Source organism: Misgurnus anguillicaudatus, chromosome 16 (assembly GCF_027580225.2).
Source record: "Misgurnus anguillicaudatus chromosome 16, ASM2758022v2, whole genome shotgun sequence".
NCBI classification, from domain to species: Eukaryota; Metazoa; Chordata; class Actinopteri; order Cypriniformes; family Cobitidae; genus Misgurnus; species Misgurnus anguillicaudatus.
The window spans coordinates 13,175,277-13,189,311 of NC_073352.2; the positions used below are offsets into that span (position 1 = coordinate 13,175,277).

The following is a 14,035-nucleotide window of genomic DNA, read 5'->3' on the forward strand; positions in this document are numbered from 1 at the left end:
CTACCCCACATATGCTCAATGATGTTTATGTCTGGTGACTGGGCTGGCCAATCCTGGAGCATCTTGATCTTCTTCGCCTTGAGGAACCTTGATGTGGAGATGGAAGTATGCGATGGAGCAGCATCCTGCTGCAGAATTTGGCCTCTTTTATGGTTGGGAATATAAGAGGTAGCTAAGATTTCTTGGTATTTTAGACTATTGATGTTGCCTTCCACCCTGCAGATCTCTGGCACACCCCCATACTGGATGTAACCAGACCATGATTTTTCCATCACCAAACTTCACTGTTTTCTGGGTGAATCTCGGATCCATGCGGGTTCCAATAGGTCTCCTGCAATATTTGAGGCAACTGTGGTGTAATTCAACAGAAGATTCGTCTGAAAAATCCACCTTTTGCTTTTCCATCCTTTTAGTAGGCTGTTGGCCTTTGCAAATGCCACACGGTTTTTCAATTGTCTTTTGTTTAGTGCTGGCTTCTGGGCACTGATTCGCCCACGGAGACCATTTCGAGACAGAACCAGACAAACTGTTCTGGTTGACACAGGGACTTCAGGTTACCAGGTCTGGAGGAGCTCTGCTGCAGTGGAAAATGGGCTGGCCTTGGATTTTCAAGCCAACAAACAGTCCCCTTGAGCAGTTGTCTTGCCGGGTCTGCCTGATCTGGGCTTGTCAAAAACATCTCCAGTCTCTTTAAATCATTTTTTCTATCCTCTGTAGTTGACTCTGAGACACATTGAAGGTGTCTGCCACATCAACAGTGGATCTGGTCTTCAGGCTCTTGATAATCAAAACTTTTAGTCTCAGTGTGAATCTTAGGCATGTTTGCAGAGGTCTAGTTGCAGTTGATGTGGAGGTCTAGTGTACTGGGGTTCCTTTTATACACTGTAAAAAATACTTTGCTGCCTTAAAATTTTTTGTTAAATCAACTCAGATTTACAAGTCATGTCAACAGAGATGAGGTGTCACAACTTATAAAATATAGTCAACTTAATTTTATAAGTTACACTGTAAAAAAGTTGCTGTAATTTTGCAGCTGGTTGCCAGTAACTTACTGTAGAAGATAAAGTCTGAAAATGTTTCATGTTCATTTAACTTTGAACAAAATGTTGCCAGTAAATAAAATAAAAGTAAAATCTGCAGTAAGTTACTGGCAGCTAGTTGCCAGTAATACCCATTAATACTGTAATTTCTACAGACATTTTTTACAGTGTATAACAACTCACCTGTAGTTACAACAACTCATCTCTAGTCAAGATAAATAATAGTGAGTTGAAATGACTTGTAAATCCGAGTTGATTCAACAAAAAATTTTAAGGCAGCAAAGTATTTTTTACAGTGTACACACCTGAGACCTAATTGATCCATTATTAGTCACAGATGAAGCTCATATGACAAGGCGACAACACTTATATCTTTGCAAAAATTGACTCAATGGGCTTACCAAGCTGTGAATATTAAAATACTTTTTCACAGTTTCGTTTTGCACTGAAACATTATTACAAAAGCTGTTGGGGTTAAAATGAGCCATTTATTGAAAAAAAATCTTGACTAGAAGTATATTTCAGCAGCACTTCAGTTCAATTTGTACGACAAGACTTTTGTCAGGGATTGTCAAATCCACAGCACTCGAAAAGTAACCGGACGACCTACGACTACTGGTTAGATATTGAAGTGTGAATTCGATGGACACTTTATATCCCATATAGCTATGGGAAAGGATTTGTGAACGGAGATGATGCGACACACTGAAGCTGGTAGGTCACATGACAATGGCAACATAGGGAATGTAGTATGCATCTGGATTTCATTTATATATACACACATTTATCCTATATAGACCATACTTATTATAAGCTTAAGTATTTTCTGATTCAAATAAGTACCTACTCAAGACAAAGTATGCAATTTCTTTTTATGTAGTATGCGATGGGACCGTATTGTCGTAACCTTCAATCGTATTAAATTCAGTCGGATTGACACAATTGTGTGCATGTAAACATAGCTTATGTGGAATGTAAATGTTTTTTTTTAAATGTACAGTACAGTTTTGTGAGTTCTCCTGGTTTTAAAGCAACACTATGCAGTTTCCATGTAAAAATGACTTACAGCTCCCCCATGTGGTTGAAAAGTGCACAGTGCCTGGTATCTGACACTCTTCTGCAGGCAGGGGGAGGGGCGGGGCTGTGTTTCCTACCCTCCACCACCACTTTCAGAGTGTGCTTGTAGCAGCTAGGAGGCTGCTCAGGTTGCAGCAACAGTACAATTTGTCCAGTTAAAAGTTGTTCTATCACTGAAATAATTTTAGAGACATTATTTAAAGGTAAAAAAACTACATAGTGTTGCTTTAAGTAGCTGATGCTTAAAATACACCGTGTCTATAGCTCTTAATTTGTTGGCTTCAATAAAGACTCATTACACAAATTGCTCAAACACAGAGGTTTCCAATAGATGCAAGAATAATTGCATGACTCACTGTGCTATAGCTCATAAAGGTTACAGATCAACATTTTCTCTCCAAGCTTTGTATAAGGACATTATTTATGTATGTGTGCTGTCGTGTATTCTTGCAAAGCCCTGTAAAAAATCCTAACCCCTGTCTTAAAAAGTTTGGCATCAGTAAATTTAAGTGCAATACTACAATGTGTGCAGATGCACACTATAAGCAAGTCTCTGCCGGAGGTGGATTGTGGGTAAATTCCTCCAGAGGAATCACACAGGACGTTAAAGATTTTCTCAAGTCTCCAGAGATCTCGCATCTCAAACCAGTGCCAGTTTCAGAGGATGGAGAAATATTGTATAAAAATGAACTATGAGTGCTTGTGTGGCAGATACAGTAGGTAAGTTTAAAGCACATATAACAGATGCTGTTTCTGCTTATCTTATGTTAATCTTGAGTACCTATAGAGTGTTACATCCTTCATATTTCTAAAGAAGGGGTCTCCAAAGTTTTTGGATAAAACAATTTGGAGGGCTTCTTTTTTAATATAATCTACTTAAAACTTTTCACTTTAACATAAATTAAAGAAGCCAAGCTAATATAAAAAAATATGCAATAAATAAATATAAAAATTTATGCTATTAATAGAATCTGCTTTGGTGGGCAAATCACAAACTCTGTGCGGGCAACCTGGTGCCTGCAGGCATCATGTTGGAGACCATTGATCTAAAGATTTAGTTTGATCAGATTTATAAAAGTCAGATCAGCTTTACCAATTCTTTCCAAATAAGCTCAAGCTCCTGGAGGCGTACTGCGGGGGGAGTGAGTCACGATCAAGCAACACACACAAAATATTATCCCACTGTCTCTGGATAACTCATGATTCACTACATGTATGTGTCATTTACATTATTTGCACTTACATGGTGACTACAAACAAAACACAGACATTGATGCAGATTACTGACCGTCTGCGATTCATGACCGGATGAGACCGCCCCATTTCAACAAAATTCAGCGTTAACAAACACACGCACAACTCCGCTGCTACCTCAGATAAAACAAACTATATAATTGTTTCCAAAATGCTGGGCTCTTTGGGAAGCTGAACAAGCTTAAATTTCGCTCATAAACAACAACACACGTCTTCGGTGACATTGATTTCGTGTCAGCTCTTGGTTGGTGTGTGTGTGCGCTATTCCAGTTAAATTGCCCATATAAGGACTTCCACTGTACTTCCTGCACTGAAATTGTCCATAAAAATAAAGCACGATTGTTACGTATGAATCTTTTGTGTTAGAAAAAACTTTAAAAAACTTGTACAAACCCTGGTGAAGTGCATTCGGCACAGAAATACTCCAAGTCCAACTGCTTTTTTGACACTTTGCCTATGTTTAGCATGAGGAATCCAACTCTTAAACAGTGTTAATAAGTTAGAATGCATGACATAGACCCCCCCCTCCCTCCTTAAAAGGGACATATCATGAAAATCTGACTTTTTCCATATTTAAGTGCTATGATTGGGTCCCCAGTGCTTCTATCAACCTAGAAAATGTTTCCCATTCTCTACAAGCATGTAAAAAATAGGTAATTGAAATTTGGCTCCCCTTGTGATGTCAGAAATCAGAGTGTATGATTTTTTAAACTATTTATTTGTATGATACAGCTGCAAATAAGTATTTGAACACCTGAGAAATTTTATGGTAATATTTGGTACAGTAGCCTTTGTAACTTTGTTACAAACGTCAAACGTTTCCTCTAGTTTTTCACCAGGTTTGCACACACTGCAGGAGAGATTTTGTCCCACTCCTCCACACAGATCTTCTCTAGATCAGTCAGGTTTCTGGCCTGTCGCTGAGAAACACGGAGTTTGAGCTCCCTCCAAAGATTCTCTATTGGGTTTAGGTCTGGAGACTGGCTAGGCCACTCCAGAACCTTGATATGCTTCTTACAGAGCCACTCCTTGGTTATCCTGGCTGTGTGCTTCGGGTCATTGTCATGTTGGAAGACCCAGCCTCGACCCCTCTTCAATGGTCTAACTGAGGGAAGGAGGTTGTTCCCCAAAATCTCGCAATACATGGCCCCGGTCATCCTCTCCTTAATACAGTGCAGTCGCCCTGTCCCATGTGCTGAAAAACACCCCCAAAGCATGATACTACCACCCACATGTTTCACAGTAGGGATGGTTTTCTTGAGATGGTACTCATCTTTCTTCTTCCTCCAAACACGTTTAGTGAAATTATGACCAAAAAGTTCTATTTTGGTCTCATCTGATCACCTGACCTTCTCCTATGACTCCTCTGGATCATCCAAATGGTCATTGGTAAACATAAGACGGGTCTGGACATGTGCTGGTTCAAGCAGGGGAACCTTCCGTGTCATGCATGATTTTTAAACCATGACGTCTTAGTGTATTACCAACAGTAACCTTGGAAACGATGGTCCCAGCTCTTTTCAGGTCATTGACCAGTTACTCCCGTGTGGTTCTGGGCTGATTTCTTACCTTTTTAGGATCATTGAGACCCCACGAGGTGAGATCTTGCATAGAGCCCCAGTCCGAGGGAGATTGACAGTCATGTTTAGCTTCTTCCATTTTCTAATAATTGCTCCAACAGTGGACCTTTTTTAACCAAGCTACTTGGCAATTTCCCCGTAGCCCTTTCCAGCCTTGTGGAGGTGTATAATTTTGTCTCTAGTGTCTTTGGACAGCTCTTTGGTCTTAGCCATGTTAGCAGTTGGATTCTTACTGATTGTATGGGGTGGACAGGTGTCTTTATGCAGCTAACGACCTCAAAAGGTGCATCTAATTTAGGATAATAAATGGAGTTGAGGTGGACATTTTAAAGGCAGATTAACAGGTCTTTCAGGGTCAGCATTCTAGCTGATAGACAGGAGTTCAAATATTTATTTGCAGCTGTATCATAAAAATAAATAGTAAAAAAAAATCATACATTGTGATTTCTGGATTTATTTTAGATTATGTCTCTCACAGTGGACATGAACCTACAATGACAATTTCTAAGTGGGAGAACTATAAATAGCAGGGTGTTTAAATACTTATTTTCCTCACTGTATATGGTCTTTTGAGCTACAACTTCACATACATACACCGGGATCTTAAACAAGTCTTATGAAATGTACCATTTAACATTAGTCACCATTGATTTTTCCTTGGCACAGAACAAAACATGACAAAAAAGCATTCACTGTGTCTAATATTCATTTTCTTCATGCAAAGGTTCTTCAAATTTTACCCTTGGTTTGTTTCTGTAAGAGTAATCTCTTAGGGGCGGTTTTTCAGGACCAGGATTAGCTTAATCCAGGACTAGGCCTTAGTTTAATTAGGAAGTATAACTAGTTTCAACAAACATGCCTTACTAAAAACATTACCTGTGTGCATTTTGAGGTAAAACAAAGGGCACTGATGTATTTTAAGATATGTCAGTGCAAGTTGTTTTCAGTTTGTAGAGCTCTTAAAAGTGTTTAAATCTAGGACTAGTCTAATCCCTGTCCGGGAAACCACCCCTTAATGTTTATCATAAAATAATTGCTATTAAGAAATCAATTTTAAGTGAGGGCCCAAACCGAACTGCAATTTTATAACCTTTCAGATTAATCATTCACTATGAAAGCCAGTAGAGTCTGATGCAGCGTGTACAGTCAATTTGTATCGACAGCACCAATCGGAATCAAACTAACAAAAAATGACATATATGGTTCCTGTCCTTTATTCTGGACATTTTGTTTGATCCACCTCTGTCAGTCGCCGTTTCATTTCGAGGAAGTTTATTTTCGAAGAACAAAACACTCGAGGCGTTCTGCGCGGCTGTATCCGAACGCTGGTAAGAGTTGACATGTGTGGTATTGTTACAGTCTGAGGTTTGCTGAAGAAAACATCCTGTCCCAAGTAAATCAGCGTTGAGGGATTGCTCATGCCAGACAACATATGCTTATCATCAAAATCAAAAGCCAAGCCCTCTATTTAGAGCGGGAAAAGACTTAGCAAAACCAATAAGATGGGCTGTAGATAAGCGATAAACTGTGTGGCCCTGTGATGATTTAATGGTGTTCTGGTGACTGACATTGATAATGTGTAACATAGCCCGTGGTTAAAATAACCAAAAACATTTGAGAAATTTCCTGCCATAAAAACCATGCTCAATAATAAATGGATGAAATAATTTACGACCGAAAATGTCAGGAGCTGGGTAGTTTTATCGGGGTTGGAATCGTCACATTAAAATATGAGGCATGAATTTGAACTGGCATTTGTTCAGTAGAAAGCTCAATTAATCAGTGTTGGGTTTGCTTCTGAATGGGTTATGGCACATAAAAAATCCAGCTGTCATCACCATGGCAATGCGCTGTGCACTGAAATGGAGGTCCATCGTTTCAGACAGGATTCATCACACAGATATGCATGCTTTCTCTTTCGCACTGAATCCCATATATCATCGCAACCCAAGTGTGGCTAACGCACAAACCTGCTGTTGGTTTTGGTGACTCTGCCCAAGTGTTATTTAGCTAACCTCTGCTTCACATGTACTCTGTGTGCTAACGTTTGCACAGGGCATAAGCTTTTAAATATCAGGACATGCACAGGCCCATGTATGATGTGTGATGTGTCCGGCAAAACCTAAAGAAGATGCTTGTGACTGATTTGATCTTGTGCCACACCAAAAAAACTCAAGCATTTGCTTCATTCATTCCTCAATTGTGAAGCCCACAAAGCCTCTCATATGAGGAAAAGCACACAATGTGCATGTTAATTGGAAAGGATGGTGATAATAATAATAACTATCACCAACTATCGTCATTAAAGCCTGCTATCGGTCATATGTCTGACTATCGTTGACAGACAAAATCGGCAAAACCCTTACTGGGACTGTACCTTTAAAAAGGTCCTGTACCAATTGGGTACAAATGAAGAGTTTGGTTCACAAAACGCGATAAACGCCATTTTTGAAAAAAATTAGTTACTGCCAAAATCAGTATTATATCAGGTTAGTAGTTAAAAGTAAATTCTTCATTTTACGCAAAATCCAATATCCGCCGTGTTATTCTGTCATCTTTTCTCCTTTTTTTCCCAAAATGCGATAAACGCCACTCCTCCTTTTTTACAGAACGCAATAAATCCATTTCTGAAATTACAGCCCACCAGTCACGCAATGTAAACAAACGGCGCGCTGAGTACGGAGCCATAGTTTTCCTCATCTACTTTGTACTTCATGATCAACAAACAAAACAAAATTATACTTAAATTGCATTGATAAACCTTTGATGGTTTTCTGTGACGGGAAAGAAACGTAAGCCATCAACATCTAATAATTTCCGCGAGAGGCACTCGGGTGCTTGTTCTCCAGACAGCATCAAGCTTCTCATGCTAACACATTGACCCCAGAGGATCTTATGAAAAACTTTACATTATTTTACTCAAAGTCAACGAAAATCGAGCAGGACAAAAACATTTTACAGCTGATCGCTGTGAAAAATGCTAAGCGACGACGTCAAGTATAACCACAGCAATGACAGTGTTCTTAATATAACAAAGTGTTTTGGTTAATGCCATTAATGTTGATTTTTTAATCATTGTGTACCACTTGTCAACTAAATAAATATAAAATGGTAAAGATGAATGCACATTTATACATTGATTTAATAGATTTATAGCATTTTGAAATAAAAAACTGTCACGGATTTATTGCATTTTGTGGAAAAAATAATTCGTTTTTATAATAAATCTTTGAAAATCAAGTTATGGATTTGAATTTTTTATGTTTTTATAACCTAAAGATGCTATGGGAAAGTTTGTAACAGAAAATAGTGTTTTTCATCTGGTCACTTTCTTGGTATAGAAAACACGTTTTTACCAAAATTTGTCAAAATGGATTTATTGTGTTTTGGAACCAAACTCTTCAAATATGTACCTTTGAGAAAACAATATGTACCTCTAAGGTACCAGTGTGTACATTTAAAGGTACCAATATGCATCTTTTAGCTACAAAAGTGTACTTTTTGAACGGGTAACACCCCAGTGACAACTTTTATACCTTTTTTTTCTGAAAGTGTGCTGATGTTAAATCTAGGGTCCCAGAGCGCTAAGTTTCCATGACTACATTCATCTAAATCAAGTTTCTAAAGCAAATACTAACTCAGTGAATATTTCTGCCTTCCTTGTACTCGAGCCGTTAAATGGCACTGAAAATTAAAGGTGAATGCACTGAAAATAAAGGTGACTCAGAGCTTGTCTGAAACGAATTCAAATGTGGGAACAGTGGATGCATGCAGAATGCACCAGTCCTTGGGTGTTTAGGGACTGAGCTGGCTGAGCAATATCCTCCATTTACATGTATTTATTCATCATCAGACGCGTTTAGCCAAAGCAACTTACAAATGATGAAACATCACAAGCAATTTGTCGGCCAACAATCAACATACACAATGAGTTTATATTATCACCCACATTAATATCTGCTTCCACATGCATTACTTCATTACTCATTCATTTCAAAACATATTTAATAACTCTCATCCTTCAAACAAACTGAAAGACTCTAATATTAATTATAATGACAATCTATTTAATAAACGTCATTTTAAATCATCAAAAAAGCAATTGGTAAAGGACTGCTCTGATTGGTAGATCTCAAACAAAGCAATAAACCTCAAGTGTGTTTGTGTTATAGCTGAATTGTGTTGCAAACTGGATTTGTATTCAGAAACAGTAGGACCATTATATTTCCAAACACTCCTTGTGCCGCACCCTCCATCTTCCATTCTTCAGAAACAGATAGACCCATCCCAAACTCATGCCACAGGTTAACATTTTGGGCTACTCAAACAGGGCATTGTTTTGTTTTTATAGCCACAGAGTAGTCATCCTTAAATGGCCTAACTTTAGTTGTCTTTGCACACTGAACTTATTACTTTACTTACATACCTAACCTCACCTACCTCAAAAGCAAACACATACATACTGTTTTGTAAATGAAGATTACGTGCATTTTGATCTGCAATGGATGAATTGGGATTAATTTTGTAAACCCTGCCCAATAGCACTGAGCAAAGACAGGCATGTGCTCAAAGCTGCCCTTTATGTGCTTCTAAAGTCAAGCCAATCAGATGCAGCCTAGTTAAACACTTTTATATAGCTAGTGGATTCTTTCTGTGATATCCTTTCCTGTTTTATGGTTTTAGTTTTTGCAAACAAAAGTGCACTTACATGTAAAATCAATTTTAAATTTGGTTTGCATCAGTAATTTTTTTTCACATTTCTAGAACTTGTTCAAAACCATGATAATATTGATAACTGTGGTGATTTTGGTCACTATAACCGTGATGTCAAATTTGCATGTTTATCTTTATGTTGTTTATCTATGCATTGTTTTGTACATAAATACAAAACATATATGATTCATACATCAGAAGTCTTTTGTCCATGTTATACCATACATCTCTTAAATTTCGATGGTTTAATCTAACCATTAAAACAAATATTTACAAATGACCCCACCACCCAATTTTACCTCATTACAAATATACAGTAATTTTCATAAATTTATGAAAATGAAAATATTATTCATCGAAGAGATGTATTTAAGTCTTTGTCGTATAATTTACATGTACTTTTAAATGAATTAACAGATGAGCCTCATCATGTCACTGAAATCAATATCTTCCTGTCAAGATCTGACATACACATACTGTATTTACCAGCACTATTCCCACCACTAAGACACAAAGACATTCATACAGAATCCAGAGAAGCCTCCGATACTCAAATGGGTTTAACTTCTCCATGTTGAGCCGTGACTAAAAGACTAAATAATTAAGACGGAAGACAGCAGGCCTGTGTTTAGATCTGTGTCGTCTGTGTTAATCTGCCTGGATCCCCCAAAACTCATTTGCCTGTTCCACAGCTCCTGCCTCCAGCGTCTCCGGCAGAGCCGTGCCTCTCCAAAGCAGCTGCCCCATGATCCCATCATACTTCACTGCAATGTTTATCAGGCAGATTAACATACTGACAGCCCCAGCACTTGACAACAGATCCACGATTTATGTCCCGAGCAGGTTTTCCAATAGCTGGGAAAAACAGAGTGGTATACGACAAAGAAAGGAGCCTTCACGGCCATTTGTGAAGCCCAATCTGCATCTGTGTTTTAAGTGGGATTCATGGTCTTGGAAGATTCTGAGACACCTTTAGGTTTGGTGTCCAGCATCTGTGATATTGTATTTTTATTAGGGCCGGGACTTTAACGCGTTAATTAAGATTAATTAATTACACAAAAAATAACGTGTTAAACGCATTTTAATCACACTTATTTTTGCACCGCGGAACATTTCTCATTGGATGAGTTTTGGCGAATATACTGGAGCACCAACTAGCGTTCATCATGACTTCAGACAACAACAAACCACAGTGAACATGGACGAAGAAGCTGATGAGATCGCTTTGGTTGGCCCCGTGGATGGGATTTTTTTTTATAAAAAACGAACGGATGGAAGCGTCGATAAGAGCATGGTTGTGTGTAAGCTATGCAACAAGGAATTCACATATCACCGCAGCACATCGAGCCTCAAGTATCATCTCAATGCAAAACATATAGCAGCTAGTGTGGACGTTAGCCCGACTTCGAGACTTCGGTTGAACAAAAATAAACAATATTTTGTTGCTTAAGCTTATGTATTCAGTCATTATTCATGGTATACTAAAAATCCCATGTGAAAAAATAACTTCTCAATGTTCTCAGGTCAAATATTTATATGTGATTAAAATGTGATTAATTTCGAATAATTAATTACAAAGCCTCTAATTAATTAGATTAATTTTTTTAATCGAGTCCTGGCCCTAATTTTTTATATGAAATCAAATGTATTCCTTTTAGTTGTTTTATATTGTGATCTTTTTATTGTGATTTTAAATATATCATATTTTTACTGTATTTTTCTCTTAATTTTTTTTCTCTATCTTTGAAATGATGGTAACACTTTATAATAAGGTTTGTTTTTGTCAACAATTAGTTAATGCATTACTGTAGCTAACAAAGAACAATACTTATACAACATCTATTAATCTTAGTTCATGTTAATTTCAGTATTTACTAATACATTTATAAAATCAAGCATTGTATCTGTTAACATTAGTTAATGCACCATTAACTAACACAAATAACTGTATTGACATTAACTAACATTAACAAGAATTAATAGTGTACATGTTTAAAAAGTATATTGTTCACTGTTTGTTCTTGTAAGTTAGAAAGGTAGTTTCTGAAATGTTAACAAATACAACCTTATTGTAAAGTATTACCAAATGTATTTATTTGTAAACCATTTATTTAAATAAACATGTCTTCCCTTGCCTAAAGGTTATGCAAATAAGTTTTTTTATTTCTATATTAGTTAATAGTGGTTGTGCATTTTGATGAGATGTGTGCTGATGAGTTGATTTATTACTGTAGTTATTGTAATCGATCAGCAATTTGCAAAAATAAAAATGTTTTATTTTGCTACAGATGAAGCTGATGCAGCTGAAACATCATTGCTTTTTCCATTGCATGCCTAATAAATCATTTCACTTGAAGGATTTATTAAGCATGCAATTCGATGTCGCTATTATTTAATTCCCCAAAATTTGTGTTCATTCAATGTACTTAGTTTAATAGAGACATCAAAATGGTTTGCTAGCCTGTGATGCACTTAGCAGGAAACCTTTCTCTCATGTACTGCGTTTGGCTGGCTCTCACTTTTTCCCAAATAACAAAATTTGTCTGATTTTATACTGAAGCCTATCAGCATGGATGCAGCATTATGTTAAAACAAATAGTTTAGTTACCAATGGCATTTTAAAAATACTATTCACAAGCATATGCATCACCTATAATATATTCTTCATTAAAAATGTCTAATAATAATGTAGGGCTATGGAGATTCGGAGCGGGTTAAAGGAGAAGACTATGTGTTCTCAAAACACTCTTAAAAATAACGGTGCTTCAATATACCACTTTTGGCTCAATGGTTTCATAAAGAGCCTTTAAAATCCTAAGAAGCTTTCTGTTTCACAAAAGGTTCTTTGTAGTGAAAAATAAATACTATCCAGGTTGAGAATGCACAATCGAACACACAAGGGTAAAATACAGTCAACATGGCCATGTATATTATGACATAAAAGTGACAGTGATAAGCCACTCCATCATTGCTGCCCACGCTGTTGACATTGCAATGTGTCTCATTCTTATCAATCAATTGGTTCGAGTGGACTTGGAGAGACTTGAAAGTAACACTGGAGCCTGTCAAAACATTATTCTGACCATAAACTGAGATGTCACTGTTCTGGACAAACTGACAGCCTGAAAAATATTACTTTGTAAAACTTAATAATAAATTAAAAAAGCAACCATGTTTACTTACTATTGCACTTTTTTTTTAAAGAACTGCAATTTCTTGTTTAAAGGAATATTCCATTTTCTTAAAAGAAAAATCCAGATAATTTACTCACCACCATGTCATCCAAAATGTTGATGTCTTTCTTTGTTCAGTCGAGAAGAAATTATGTATTTTGAGGAAAACATTCCAGGATTTTTCTTATTTTAATGGACTTTAATAGACACCAACAATTAATACTTAACTCAAGACTTAACAGTTTTTTTCAACAGAGTTTCAAAGGACTATAAACAATCCCAAACGAGGCATAAGTGTCTTATCTAGCAAAACGATTGTCATTTTTGACAATAAAAATAACAAATATACACTTTTAAAGCACAACTTCTCGTCTAGATCCGGTCGTGATGCACCAGCGTGACCTCACTCAATACATCATGACGTCAAGAGATCACAGAGGACGAACGCGAAACTCCGTCCCAGTGTTTACAAGTGTGGAGAAAGAGGACCGTCCCGACGTTGTTGTATGTGGAATGATACTAATTAATGTCTTTGTGTCAGTTTATTGTTTACAATGGTCTGCAAATGTGCGTTTTATATATGTAACACGCGACCTCCCTACGTCACTACGCATTTACGTTAGGTTGCGCTGGACCGGATCTAAACCAGAAGTTGTGCTTCAAAAGTGGAAATTTGCCACTTTTATTGTCAAAAACGACAACCGTTCTGCCAGACAAGACCCTTATGCCTCGTTTGGGATTGTTTTATAGTCCTTTGAAACTCTTATGTGTTGTGTTTAGTGATGTTGGTGTCCATTAAAGTCCATTTAAATGAGAAAAATCCTGGAATGTTTTCCTTAAAAAACATAATTTCTTCTGGACTGAACAAAGAAAGACATCAACATTTTGGATGACATGGTGGTGAGTAAATGATCTGGATTTTTCTTTTAAGAAAATGGAATATTCCTTTAATCTTTGTTTACACGGATCTGATACAGACATGCGCTTGACTGTACATTCTGTTTTGTTTCGAAAGAAATTCCAGTTGACTAAATGCAAAACTAATTGATAGATTAACAAATGCATTATGGCTCCTCTTCATGCCTTTATTGGGAGTTGGCAAAACATAAAGCCACTGTCTAGATCGAGGTAACCCATTGGTGTTGCCATGGAAACACAATCCACAGATCTCTTTGGAGAAAGTGTTTTAAAAGACTCA

At 37.1% G+C, this 14,035-nt stretch overlaps 1 protein-coding gene across 4 annotated transcripts in view; it reads right to left on the minus strand.

Moving 5' to 3' along the window:
- Positions 1–14,035, minus strand: part of htr4 (5-hydroxytryptamine receptor 4) — a 224,540-nt gene that overhangs the window by 25,515 nt on the left and 184,990 nt on the right. The window lies entirely within an intron of this gene.